The 13,408-nt window shown below is 37.4% G+C and overlaps 1 protein-coding gene across 2 annotated transcripts in view; it reads left to right on the forward strand.

Annotated features, from left to right (window-relative positions):
• The window catches only part of l1cama (L1 cell adhesion molecule, paralog a), a 53,149-nt gene that overhangs the window by 3,388 nt on the left and 36,353 nt on the right, over positions 1–13,408 (forward strand). The window contains exon 2 of one of the 2 annotated variants that reach the window (XM_038283105.1): positions 6,958–7,069. The exons of the other annotated variant lie outside the window; for it this stretch is intronic. The gene's annotated coding sequence lies outside the window, so the exon portion shown is untranslated. The remainder of the gene's footprint in view (positions 1–6,957; positions 7,070–13,408) is intronic. 2 annotated transcript variants of the gene reach the window in all.

A 13,408-nucleotide genomic window follows, 5' to 3' on the forward strand; every position in this document is an offset into this window, starting at 1 on the left:
TTTTACTTTCTTCTTGATTTCCCTTTGAGGATGATAGCTGCAATTTCAAACTCTAAAGTGATGGCTCTGAAGTTAACTTTTTTCTGGAACCTGTCATTGTAATTAATCTCTAGGATCCATATGCATCTACAGGATGCTTTCAAACTAAGGACATAGCCCCCCCTCTGCACCTTGCAGCTAGGCTTTTTGATATAGATTTGTGCAGAAGGTAGTCAGCCCCTGGATGTCAAGCATGGGATCATGTCGACATGCTGTCAGGGTTTGGTGCAGAATACATTGTGGTGATTTAGGGAGCTAAGGGTCAGGTGGATTGACAGGCAAGCCTCAGTAAATGATTAGAGGGAATACAGGAGGAAGGAAGCCAGAAGGAGGGGTGATCGAAATGTGCAACAGTGACATGAGGAAATCCCTTAAAAAGAACATTTTAAACCTTAATAAAAAGCTGTTACAGCCTTATACTAATTTTAAATCCTAAATACCCTGATTTACATTTAGTTTATTCTAAAAAATAGATCAGTATTTATGCAGTGAGGAAAACATTGAGATCTTAATCAAAACAGTGACTCATATTAGCCAAACTAGAAGCAGGGCTGCAGACAAAGACTCATAAATTAAATCCTGTTTAACCTGTGATAGGATCCTCAAATAGAGGCATCATGTATGGAAACACATTTAATTAATCAGAGTGAACTACCTCATCAGCTTTAAAATTAGAAAACTGCAGCTGAGACATAGACACTGCTTAAAACCAGCTAAAAGATTAATTAATGTCAAATTATTAACAAAACCAGAGGCTTAAGACATTGGGAATGATTCTCAATGAAGGACTCTTTTGCAAAAATGCAGTTTCTTAAAAAAAGAAATTCATGCTGGGATGCAACAAAACAATAAAACTGCACATTCAATATAAATTTATGGATGACAGGGAATTCCATATGTGACATTCTGTTTCCCGCTTTGACAACAACCTCATTCTTTTTTCTGTGTCTGACAAAATTACATCTTTGTTTCAGTCACAGAGAGAATTCCCCTCAGTGTCATTTTCTCTGGTCAACCACAGTCAACTTTATCAAAGAGGCTTCATTGTCCAAAACAGTGACTATAATTAGACTGAACAGATTCTGTGTCTCCTAAGTGACTACGTCTGTTGTTGATAGTCATTTTATTTTCTGTATACAGTATTTGTCTAGAAAGGATCAATAACCATTCATACAGGCCAACAGCTGACTGAATGAAATATGCATCAATTAAAGCTTTTAGTTTGTGGAGTTCCTTTATAAATAATTGCTTCTGATGACTAAATAACATGAGCTAAATGGCCTTTGGATAGATTTGCTATTAAACTAGAGTTTTTAAACAAGTGTCACAGAGAATCATTAATTCTCCCTCTTCAACATCTGGGCATTAAAGTTTCTATCAAGTCACCAAAGCAGATTTATGAACCGAGTAAAAACTTATTATACTTTTGCATTAATAAAACCTTAAAATTACCACAGGCACATTTAAAACAACCAGTTGTTCACAATCTGCCAAAACACAAGTTAGAAGGCATGGCGTTTCATCCAGTTAAAAATATAAACTTTGTTCCTTGACTGAAGCTTCCAGAATGCTAATAAATCCTAAAACCAGCTTTTAAGTATACAAAATATTTATCATTGGTTTGAGAGACTAATTTGGAAATCTTATCTTTTTGGAAAAAAAGAAAAGAAAAAGAAAAACAAAATTGAATACCCCAATTAATTTAGAGCATAGGTTGGCTTTAGTAATACTCAGAAAAAAAATTGTTGGTGTCAACCACTAACAGGGAAGATTAACAGATCTAAAATATGAGTTTTCTAAATGCCATTGCTTGAAAAATACAGGAGAGAGAAGAGCCAGAGTTCCAATGTTGGGAACTTAAAACAGAAACTAAAGGTGCTGTGAGAGTCCAATGTTATAAGTTAATAGGGATTCTCTGATACCACTTTTTCATTTCAAATGCAATATCACTGTTGAAGATATAAGTATTGATAGATGCCCACACTGAATGATTTGAAGCAGTATCAGTGCAAATAATATATAGTTTTATACTTTTCATTTCTCAAAAAGAACTATAGACAAAAAATATTTTTGAAAGATTATGACCCATTTATTATCAACCAGTACAGGAGGTTACATTAATAGATAGAAGTATGGGTAAAAGTGCCTCTTTAACCATGTTGATATTGGAGATTTTAAATGCAGACTAAAATATACCAAGATTAGCTTTTTGCCTGATCTTACATCAATTTCCCATATCTATATCGGATATTGGCTAACATCTTCTGTGGTTTTAGTGTAGTGTTCTTTACTAAACAGAAAAAGGCTAAAAAACTGTGTGAAAATAAGTGTGTGGAAGTAAGTGTGTGAAAATTGAAGTGAAAAAATTGTTTATCATTGCATTTGTCAGTATGGTAAGGTATATTTGATTTGAAGTATTCTACGTTATTTTGAATGTTGAAAATATTGTGTTCATTCAGAAAATTGACATTCAACTTTTGTGTGTTATGAAACAAAACCTGACCAACTGAAACTCATCCACCTACCAACAAGCAATCTTTGTGGTTAAAGATAAAATATAACAGAAAATAAGTGCAAGCCATACCTTGATTATAAAGGTCTTTTTCTGTTTGGTCTTATTGGCAAACATTAAGGTTTTAGTTGTTGAAAAAGTTAGAGAATGGCTGTATAATCTTAAAGCACCTCTATGGAGAAGTAGGTTTATGGCTAATCCTGTTTGATCAGCCTTTATCCAAACCACATAGAATTGTAATCTTCTTCAAGGCAAAAAAAAAAATAATTTGAAAAAAATGTGTGTCTTAATATTTAATTTGTAATCAACAGTAGTATCAGGAAAAAGCTAATATATCATAATCTAATTTCATAGATCTATTAAACAGCATTGACAGAATCTTTGACACCATTGGGACTCCCTTGGGAAGTTACCTGTTATTACTCAGCTCTGATTTCCATCACTTTTCACAGGGTGTTTCATTATAGGGACATTGGTTTACTAATTTATTGATTTGTTTCTGAGAGCAGCTGCATTTTTAATGAAACCAAGGGTTTACTATATCACTGCAGCAGTGGTGCGTTGCTCTATGTTTTACAACACTGGTGAGATTTTGAGAAGGGCTTTCAGTTCTTTTGTAAGTCCTTATCTATCTGTATATAACAGTATATATAACAATATAACAGTATTATATAACAATATAAATCCTCCTTTGTGTCCTTGGAGACTTTTATGGCTCACTTTTTTGTGCCGAGTCTTAGATGTAAAAAACGGTTTTATTGGGACTATCGGCTAGCCTCCATCCAATAAAGTGCAGCAGCATTATGTGCAAATAAATGTGCTGATCACACACCATGGGTCATCGTGGAACATTTTAATGAAAAAGTGGAGAGCTGTTTCTGATCAAAGCTGATGGTGTTTATCTTAAAAATCCATTTATATTTTGGAATTAAACTCTTAGAGTCATAATATCTGGACGTGTTTTTTTTTTTATGTTCCCTTAAGGAATAAACTGGATTACTTAACGAAAGTATTTACAAAGTTGGGAAATTAGAATTTCAAAGAGTGAACTAGGCTGATCCAATCCCAGCCATGCAATAAACAACAAAAAAATAATCCAATATAATTCTGAAAACTACAGCACATTCTTCATGAGTAAAAACAACAGAAAACCTGTGTCCCCTGAGTGTTATGTATCCACCTTAATGGCTTTCTTATTAAGTGTGTTTGCATAGAAATGTATTGATTGTGGTTTTTCTTGGCACTTCCCCACTCTAGAATTAGACCAGCCATAACAAAAACAGATGGGGCACAATACTCACAGCCACAGTTACACTGACACAGCATCCTCTAGTTGGAGCTGTAAGAAAACAAGCTGTCTGGTTCTGTCTCCTTTCTGTGTCTCGATGTGCTGTTGTGACTGGAGGTTCTTGCCGGCAGTTTTTATCTGCTGTGTCAGCCATGATGTATTCATTAGCGATGGGATTATGGAGCGTGGGAATGGATCACGTTTGGAGTGGGTTGTAATCCCCATACACTAGCTTAATTTAATCTCACCTACTGTGCCATCCTATTATACAGTGCACCCACCACAGGCATGCATGTGCTGGCTAAGGGACTGCAGACTAGGGGGCAGACAAGGTTAAAACGAGGTAATGTCAGAGATGAGGACTGCAGGCAAAGATAGGAGTCAGCGAGGAAAGAACTTTAAACAAAACAATAAAAACTGCATTAGAATTAGAAACTCCATTAGTTTTATATGAAGGAGGACATACTGTATCTAGCCTGCATCTTAATGTAACTGCATCACATGATATGAATGCAGAACAATTGTATAAAAGCTTAGAAGATATCAAGCACTATCTTACTATCCCCACTTAGTCTAGCCTTAGTGCCTTTAACACTTTTTAATTTTTTCAACATTCACAAGCTTCTGTGTATTGCATAAATTTAAAAGAGAACATGATTGCTGAGAAGAGGAAAAATGATACATGATCCTCAAAAAGTGGGATGCAAATACTAACTTACAGGCATTGGAAGTTACTAAATCATTCAGATGTTACATGAAGTTTAAAAGTGTATGGGAGTGTCTGCATAGTGTTACTTCTGCAGTGTAATTTCTAAATGTTTTTTAAAGATGATCTATCATCCAGTCTTACATTCTAGAAGCATTTGTTTTCCTTGCTTGTACTGAAGGGAATCATGTCTGCACAACTATTCTTGCAAGCTTCCTCTGACTCTGTGTTTTCTAAATCAGGTCAGTGTTGGATTTGTTTGGGTTCTCTCTCTGAATTCATTAGACCTAATCGTGCATAAAATAACCCCACACAAACCCAACTGTATGAGACCATCGTCATATCTGACATGTTGTCGAACCGCAGTGCTGAGGTACCTGCACCTGTGTCTACGTAGCCTTTGTTATGTCCTTTTGACGTTGGGATGTGGCAGGGGGCACTAAGGAGGCATCTGGGGTGAGGTTTCTTGTCAATGGGAAGAGACGATGAATAGGGTAATCCCTCTGGGAGAAAACACAGGATCAACAAGAAGAAAGAAAACAGAGGGGTGCAGATGTCAGGAGAAGGCAGTGAGCAAAAACAAACCCCCAGGAGTTAAAGATGCTGGAGAAAACAGACAGAGGGGTCCGGACACCGCTAATGAGCTTAATGAGGTAATTATAAACAGTAGCAAATTCTTAATCCTCCAGGCCTCACAGAGAAAGGTTTGCTCCTGAGAGAATTAAAGTGCTTTTTTTTTTTTATCAGTAGCCATTTAACAGTCTTGATAGAAGCATTAAAGTTGATTCCTGCCCAGAGCCAGAGTTAGGAAGTATTAGAGAGCAGAGGGGGACAATGTGGGAAGATAAAGAGGTGATTAGGAGGGATGGGAGAGCAAAGATGTTGTGTTGATTATCACAGTATTAACTTCTGAGGCAGAGGCATGCCTCCAGTAGTCAGTGACAATCTTTTTCTACTTTAGTTGTTCATCTTTATACTAAGTGTTTTTCTCACACCCAACTACACCTGTCCCTTTAATGTTTGCCTAATGTCAGCACTGTTTTAACAGTTATTAAAGCACAGATGAAGAGCGTAGTAAAGTATAGTGACAAGGATTGTAGCTGTGCACTCTGTTCATAGCAGGATTTGATTCATTGGTCACAACAGATGTCAAAAATGCTTGCTTCACCTTTGAGTGCAAAAAAAAGTCTCTGATTTCCATTTGTTCTTCAATAATCTTCTGTTTATCTGAGAACAGGTCTAATTCCTAACATCTTCCACCAGATTTAAGATATTCCCTAGGTTCTTCTACCACTGGGACACTCCTAAAAAAACTGAAAGCGTTGGACATACTGTAGGAGGCATCCTGATGATGTACCCAAACTACATCAGCCTAGCCTATCTGGGATCTTTGGTCATAATCCATGACTCATAAATTCAACATTCTGCCAGCTGTTGTGGAAAGTAACAAAGTACATTTACTTCTTTACTGTACTTTTTTTGAGTGTTATAAAGTAGTTACTTGATTGATTCTTTGGGGGTACTTATAACTTTCACTCCTCTACCTTATATATATTATATATTGTTATATATTGTACTTTCTGCTTCATTAAATTTCAAGGAAGCTGCTGGTTCCTTCTTACTTTTAGCTGAGCTTAGCTTTGTAATCATCTGTTGCTGTTTTTCTTCTTGTAATGTCATTTCAGCATGTCAGATAGCCTTTAAGACTGAGTGTGGAAACCACTGTTTTAGAGATTTGCATGGCATTCCACAAATGTGAGAAGCTCAGGGCAGATATTATTAGAAGTTTATAGATTTTATTAAGGCCTTACTTGTTGCCATTTGGCCAAGTTGTTCAGTTGGATGAATTCTCAAAGCTGGTTGTTGTTTCCTTGTGGTAATAAATTTAACAGTAAACCTCTATTTAATAGTGAAAATGTGAGGAGAGTCAAGGCACTCCTTTTTTGTTTTTGATTTGCTTTTAAATAAGAAATGATATTCAAAATAGATGTCCTCATTTTTTTCATGCATTTTATGCTGAATTGGTAGCCGGTGGTTTTACACATCAAAACCTCAGTTGGTTTCTGAAAGTTACAAGATTTTGTAAAATTACTTAGAAATGTACAGGTATTGGAATTTTTTTTTTTGCATTTTTGAACACTTAAGTACTTTTAAATGCATGTACTTTGAATACTTAAGTATTTTCAAAAGTGAGTGCTTAAGTACTTTAACTTGAGTAGATGTTAAGTGGAGTAAGATTTGACTACTAGTATCTATACTTTCACCCGAGTTCTACTGTTGAGTACTCCGTTTACCACTGACCACCAGTAAATTAAGAGCTTTGCTTCTTGGTTTGGTCTTTCTTTACATCGGCATGGTAATGTGTTGAAGAGGTTTGTGTGCTTCTAACAGCCTGTTTGCTATGTTGTCCAGTGCCCAGGTCCCTGGTAGGGGCTTCAATTGGCTATTGGTGTACCTCACCCAAAACAGGAGACCAAGCAGAGCAGCAAGAGCCATAGGTTAACCCCTGGAATCTTGGGTTGAGGTAGGCTCAGCATTAAATACTTCAGTAATCCACAATGGTGAGCTAGAAACCGAGACTTGGATTTCATTTTTGTTACAGTCAAGGGGTTTTCACTATCTGACAGGATGGACTAATCTATGTATGTATTTCTTTGTTGCGTAGCTGGGACGAGTTGCTACAGTGCTTTTGTGGTGTCCTATATAGGAAGCAGTGGCATCAGCATGTTTTAAACTCAGCTATCATGGGATAGAGGATGATTTAGATATCTGCCACTGTAGCGGGGGATTTGGTGTGCCAGTGTACGGCACATAAAGGTGTGTATCTGTGTAAGTTAAGCTGCTTGTAAGCCTGACTGTGGGAGTACTCATAACTGCATTAACTGCAGTGCTTAAGTATTTTGTTTTATGTGATCAGTAAAACTAATAACATAAGTTGTCAAAGCTTGTTGGCTCAGTTCTCTGTGAAAATCTCATTTGGTTTTCCAGCCACAGGCAAAGGTCACGGTATTATTCCCCACTCTGCTATGGCTTACCTTTCTGCATCTGATTTTCCTCCAGTTTCTTACTAGAATTTGACACAAAGCCTTTCTGGCATATGAAAACACTGTAGAAACGTTTTAGGGGGAATAAGGTTTGACTAGAGCAGCTGGGCCTAACTTTGAGTTCTTGTTTAAGGAGTAGCTAAATATATACAGTATAAATACTTGAAATAAATGTATGTTTGCAAACAGTATTTTTACAGTATTTTGCAATTACTTATAAAGTTTGGAATTTTAAGGCAAGTTTAATTTATGACTAATGTCTCTAAGCTTTCTCATAGATCAAGTACCATGTCTTTTACTGCTATTCACACACGGAATGAATGCTTTTTATTTAGCCATAAATGCAAAACTGTTATAGGTTACAAAAAATATTCTTAAACTTAATTAACACAAGAGCATTTGATGTATCTTTGACAGATAAATAAAATCAAAACTGTTGTGGATTGTTTTGAAAAGCATTATCTTATTGTATGTACGGTACTCCAATAAAATAATTATGCAATTGTGTTTAAAGAAAACCACTAGAAATTTGTTAACTGTTTTTTTTTTTTGCTAAATTCTTTTATTTCTCTAACAGGAAGTGCTTTTATTTAGTGAGCCAAGAGAGCCTCTGAAATAAACCAAATTATGAGGAAGAGAATAACTATTATTAAGAGAGTGATGATTTAATGCAGAGTTCTGTTTGACCGTTTGTCCATTGTTAGGACGAACACCTAAAAGTCCATGATTTGAGAACCTCCTGGTTCAATAGAGAAGGCTAAGAATCTAATTCCAGAGTATGTGCACCCTTTACCTGGAAGTATTTACTTAATGGCGGCGTTGAATGAAAAACAAACTATGAAATCGCTGTACATTTCTTTTACTACTGATAAAACTTACAATCAAGCAAATACATTTTTCCTGGACATCAATATGACTGTAAATTGTACACACAGCACTAATAAGCTATTGTCATTTGTTTAACTTTACCTTTATTTGCACTGGATAAAGATTCAATAAGCCCAAAGCAACAAGTCCAAGGAGTCCCCAAAGCCATAAAATCATTGAAAATTGTCTCGGGTTTCTTGTCTCTTTTTTGTGTAGATAGACCTTTTTATAATTGATACGGTTTAAAAGAAATGTATTATTTGGCAAAACTACAATAGCAATACCATTAAAATGATGTGTACTCTATTATAATTTGGATGTGTAAATGAAGTATGTGTGTGTAGGGCACCAAAAGTAGCCTTTATTAAGGGGGGCCTACATCATCTTTAATCTAACATTGCAGATGTGTTGTTTTTAGTGTTTATATAAGACCCTATGAGGATGTACAGCTGAAGAAAAAGCAGAGCGAGGGAGTTGGTGAGCAATAAAGCTCCTTAAAACAATATAAATATAGAGGAGATGCAACAGCATCATAACTTTTTTTTAGATACACTGCTAGACTGTCTTCAGGGACAGAAAATATAAAGCTTGTCACTTTCTTTAAATGTCTGACTGAGGATGACGCACACTAAGACTGAAGCAAAAACAGTCTGGGTGGAACAGGTTGCCTATTTAGCCTCTTTCATATTGCGCCTTGCTGGGAAATTGGAATGCGTTGCGGAAAATGTCACGCCCTTGATCTCTTTGTACCTCAACAGAGTGCTGCTACGTGGATTTAGTTTGAGCTGCGTCGACACGTGGGGACGGTGCGGTGGGGTGGAGGGTGGCGGGAGATTTATAGAAATGGGGGGTCTGCTGCAGAAACAGGGCTGTAGGCCTCAGATAACACTACAGTCTTTGATGGTGCCTGGCCTTTCTCTGCTGGAGAACACAAGCTGCTCTTCCACAAACTCTTCCTCACCGCAGATCCTATTGGTCATGATTTGATTTCGTTACGGCGCAAAACTGGCTTCCTGATCATAATGATAACAGATGTGATGGGAGTTAGAGAGCCACTTAGGGCTGAGGGACCATATTGATGCACTGCCAGCTGGCAAGTTTCCCCTCGGATTGACCTCCCTCTCTCCAAATTCAGAGAGGTGGATTTTAGAGGTTGATAGAATGCTACCTGTAATTAAGTTGATTATTATCTTGGCCATAAATGAGGCGCAGTGTAGGGTTGATATGTTCTACAAGCTTTTCTTGAAAATAATCCTGCATCAGGAGAGAGAAAAGAGAGGGGAAAAGTGATGCTCCATACTAATAGTGAAAGACAATCAGCAGGGACCAAAGAATAGAGAGCACCAGTGAAAAGATAGACAGGAGTGCAAATAAAAGATAGAAGCTCGTCAAAGTCAGCAGTCAGAAAGGAGAAACTTTCAGCAGTGTGTAGACATAAGAGGAAAAAGAGAGCGATAGGGAGTGAGAAGGAGATGGAGGTGCAGGAGACAAGAGATGAAGGTAAAGTGTAGATCTATGACAGTGCCAGAGATGGAGATGGGGTGGAGGGGGGATATTTGCCGTGTGCGGCTGAGCTGGAGTCAGGAGGTTGTCATGGTGATTGGGAGGTGAGAAAGGAGAGGGGATGCGTACAAATCAACACACACATGGGCTGACACATGCTACCACCAACAAAATGAGTCATGCATAACAACACTAAATCGTCACACCCCAAGTAAACACTCACACACACTGGCTGTGTGTTCTGGGTAAATCCGAACCCAGGGGCCACATCACCATGCAAACTCTGTTTCCCTCGTCTCCCTTTTTCCTTTTATTTTCTTTGAGCAACATTTGAATGGCAGGCAAATCTTCTTAAATTTACTCCCCTGACTTGATTATTAACCCAAACCAGCAGTCTGCAGTTGTATGCACCTGTGTTTGTGTGTGAGTGTGTGTGGAGGGCTGCTGGTAAGTGTTTACATATCTGACATTTACAGTGGATTTGGTTGGCAAGCTGTTTAGGCAAGCTGCTTTTCATACCTGGTTTGATTTACAGTATACCTTAATTGGTGCTTCTGTAGAAGGTCGTGAGGATGGGTGGGGGCAGGTCGGCTCTCCTCATCCTCTGCAGGAAGTATATGCACTTTTGTGCCCTTTTAACCAGAGAGGCGGTGTTTACAGTCCAGGTGAGGTTGACTGTGATGTGAACCCCCAGGAATTTGGTGCTGCTGACCACTTCTACAGCTGTGCTGTTAATGAGCGTTGGAGCGTGGTTAGGCCAGTTCTTCCTGAAGTTGACGATGATCTCCTTCGTTTTTTCCACATTCAGGATCAGGCTGTTATCTCTGCACCACTTCAGCAGCCGCTCCACCTCCTCTCTGTAGTCCTGGTTGTTGTTGTCATCAGAGGTATTCTGTCCAACCCGGACTGATTGAGTTGAAACATACATTGTTGTTTCGTTAATTAATCACTGTGCTTTTAGCTCAGGTATTTACTTCATTACAACAAAAGAACTTATGATTTAATAACTTTTATTATTAAACACAATAACAAAACCCTCATCTGCCTCCTAACTCATGCTACCATCACCAGTAAACAAGACATTAAGATACCTCAAATTGTAGATCGGGGCAAAGACTGATCCCTTTACTGTAAAGAATAATCATCTTCTTGTAGTTTACTGAGAACCATAACTTCTGATGTAAAGGAAGGAACCCTCAACCAGGTATTCTCTGGTTTTGAATTTGGGAAATTCATATGTAAACATGAGAAATTGACTTCTTACAGGGTGAGATAAGCAGACAAAACAATAAAGAACTACAAAATGCAAACACAGCAGGAAAAAAAAGATTTCCATTTATTACAGAAGAATCAATATAACAGTTAATTGAGATTGTCAAGCCTCTTATCAAAAGTGGGTTTAATTAGAGACGTGCTAAGGCTAAGAATTTATTGCTCTGCACTTGATGAAATTCATTTAAACATGCCTACAAAAAAATCACTAAATCATGATCTGTTATTTATTTATTTATTTTTTTTTTCAGTATATCATTACTTTAGGGTTCTTTACGGTAACTTTTATTTGTTTGATGGAAGAAGCCTTTAACAATGTCATGTGTAACTCCTGCATGTGGCTACAAGCCCAATCCAGCAAGAAAAAAAAAATCTAGCCACTTTTCCAGAGTCGTTAAGCCACTGGAGCCCTCCCATGCAAATGTTTTACCAAAGAATTGATTGACCTTCCTCTTTAGCAGCTCATTTCCCTGAAGCTGTTGAAAAGATTGGATTACATTGAACCAAAGACAGCCTTCACAGAAGTATGCTCTTAAACTGTATCCAACAGTTTTATGGAAAAAGAAAGTTATCCAAGTAAACCTCCCAATGGTATGAAATCAGTTATAATTGACTTCCTGCATTTATGTCAAACGTTATATTAAACCTAACTACAGATACCTGAATTTTCAGCCATTTTCTGAGATCTTATTGTGTAAAGATTGAACCTGCTGGTGCAGAATTTGACCTTTTATGATGATTCTTTAAGAAACACCAGATTATAATGCTTTTTATTTTGTTGTGTGCAAATGTTGATGCCTGGTGCAGCAAGGCTGGTAATCCCAACGTATCTGTTTGTAGATAAAGGTGGCAATCATTTCTCAAGAGGTTTTTTGGAGGGGGAGTTCCAAAAACGAATTGCATGTCAACAGATGGTAAAATACAACCGAATTCCCAATTCAGAAATATCTGATTACTACAAGGGCTCATTTTGTTAAATAGTTGGGAAATTGTGTGTGCTTTATTCCACCATTTTTTTCTCTATTTGCAGTCAGTCAACTCTTCTGACTGCAAATAGAGAAAAAATCTATTATTTCGCTCCTCTCACTTTCATCTCACATACAACGAGGCACCAAAGTGTTTGCAATTGTTAATACCCTTCTCCCCTTTAAAGTCTTCTCAAAAACATAAGAATTAATAAAAGATAATTGGTAGGAGGGTTTAACGCTATAAAAATATTTGTTACTATCAACTAAAAACTCAAAATATGGCATTTTTTAATCTACATGGACTTAAATGGCACAGTTAGAGAAATGATGAGAGCATAAATCGGTCTGATATAAACTGTTTACGTTTCGTTCTGTTCAGATGGGGAAGTAAATAAAGTGTGACATGTTTTCTTTTTAGTACCTACTTACTGGAGATAGACAGAGCTTCTCATCCCCCTGGATGGCACTGCTGTGACTGATTGTGTTTTCTGTTGGTACAATTAACCAAACCAGTGTACCAACAATGGTGGGTTGGCAAGACACAAATACATCCTTTAGTAAAAATGAATGGAGGATTTTCTTTTTTGATACTGTTCCACATTGCTTTAAAAATACAGGTTCCACATGTGATTTATGAAGGACATACCTACGTTTATCTTCGATGTGGGGGGTGGGGGATTGGACTTCCCATTTCCTTGTGAACCTCGATTTGAAATGTGACTCATGAAACTTTGGCGTGTTATCCAATCAGGGCTCTACTTTCTCACTGCTTACCTCAATAGACAGAGGCTCAAACCTCATCAGGGATTTTTCATAGAGACTGAAAGGCAGCGTCCTGCTGCTCCAGAGTGGAGGTGCGATTGCGTCCGAGAGTGGCTCAACAACTGAATTCAGGCAGATCTTAGCACATATTTAATGCAGTTTAATGACTATATTAATGAAGTTTCACAATATATATTTTACCAATAATTTTATGAATTTTACAGGGGAGGTTTAGCCTCCCTAGTATGCATTGAGAAATCGACACTGTTTTAAGGTGCAGACTGAATAAAAAGCAGTCAACTTTCCTGTGTCTCATAACGTGTTCATCAAGATATATCAGCTGAATATATAACACCACATTATGGAAAGCCAGACACACTGTAGGGATTCAACAATGCATTGCTGACATCTTCCCTAATCGTTTTATCATTGCAGCCGTAGTTTTTC

Source organism: Cyprinodon tularosa, unplaced genomic scaffold (assembly GCF_016077235.1).
Source record: "Cyprinodon tularosa strain WSP-4 unplaced genomic scaffold, ASM1607723v1 ctg19, whole genome shotgun sequence".
Classification (NCBI taxonomy): Eukaryota; Metazoa; Chordata; class Actinopteri; order Cyprinodontiformes; family Cyprinodontidae; genus Cyprinodon; species Cyprinodon tularosa.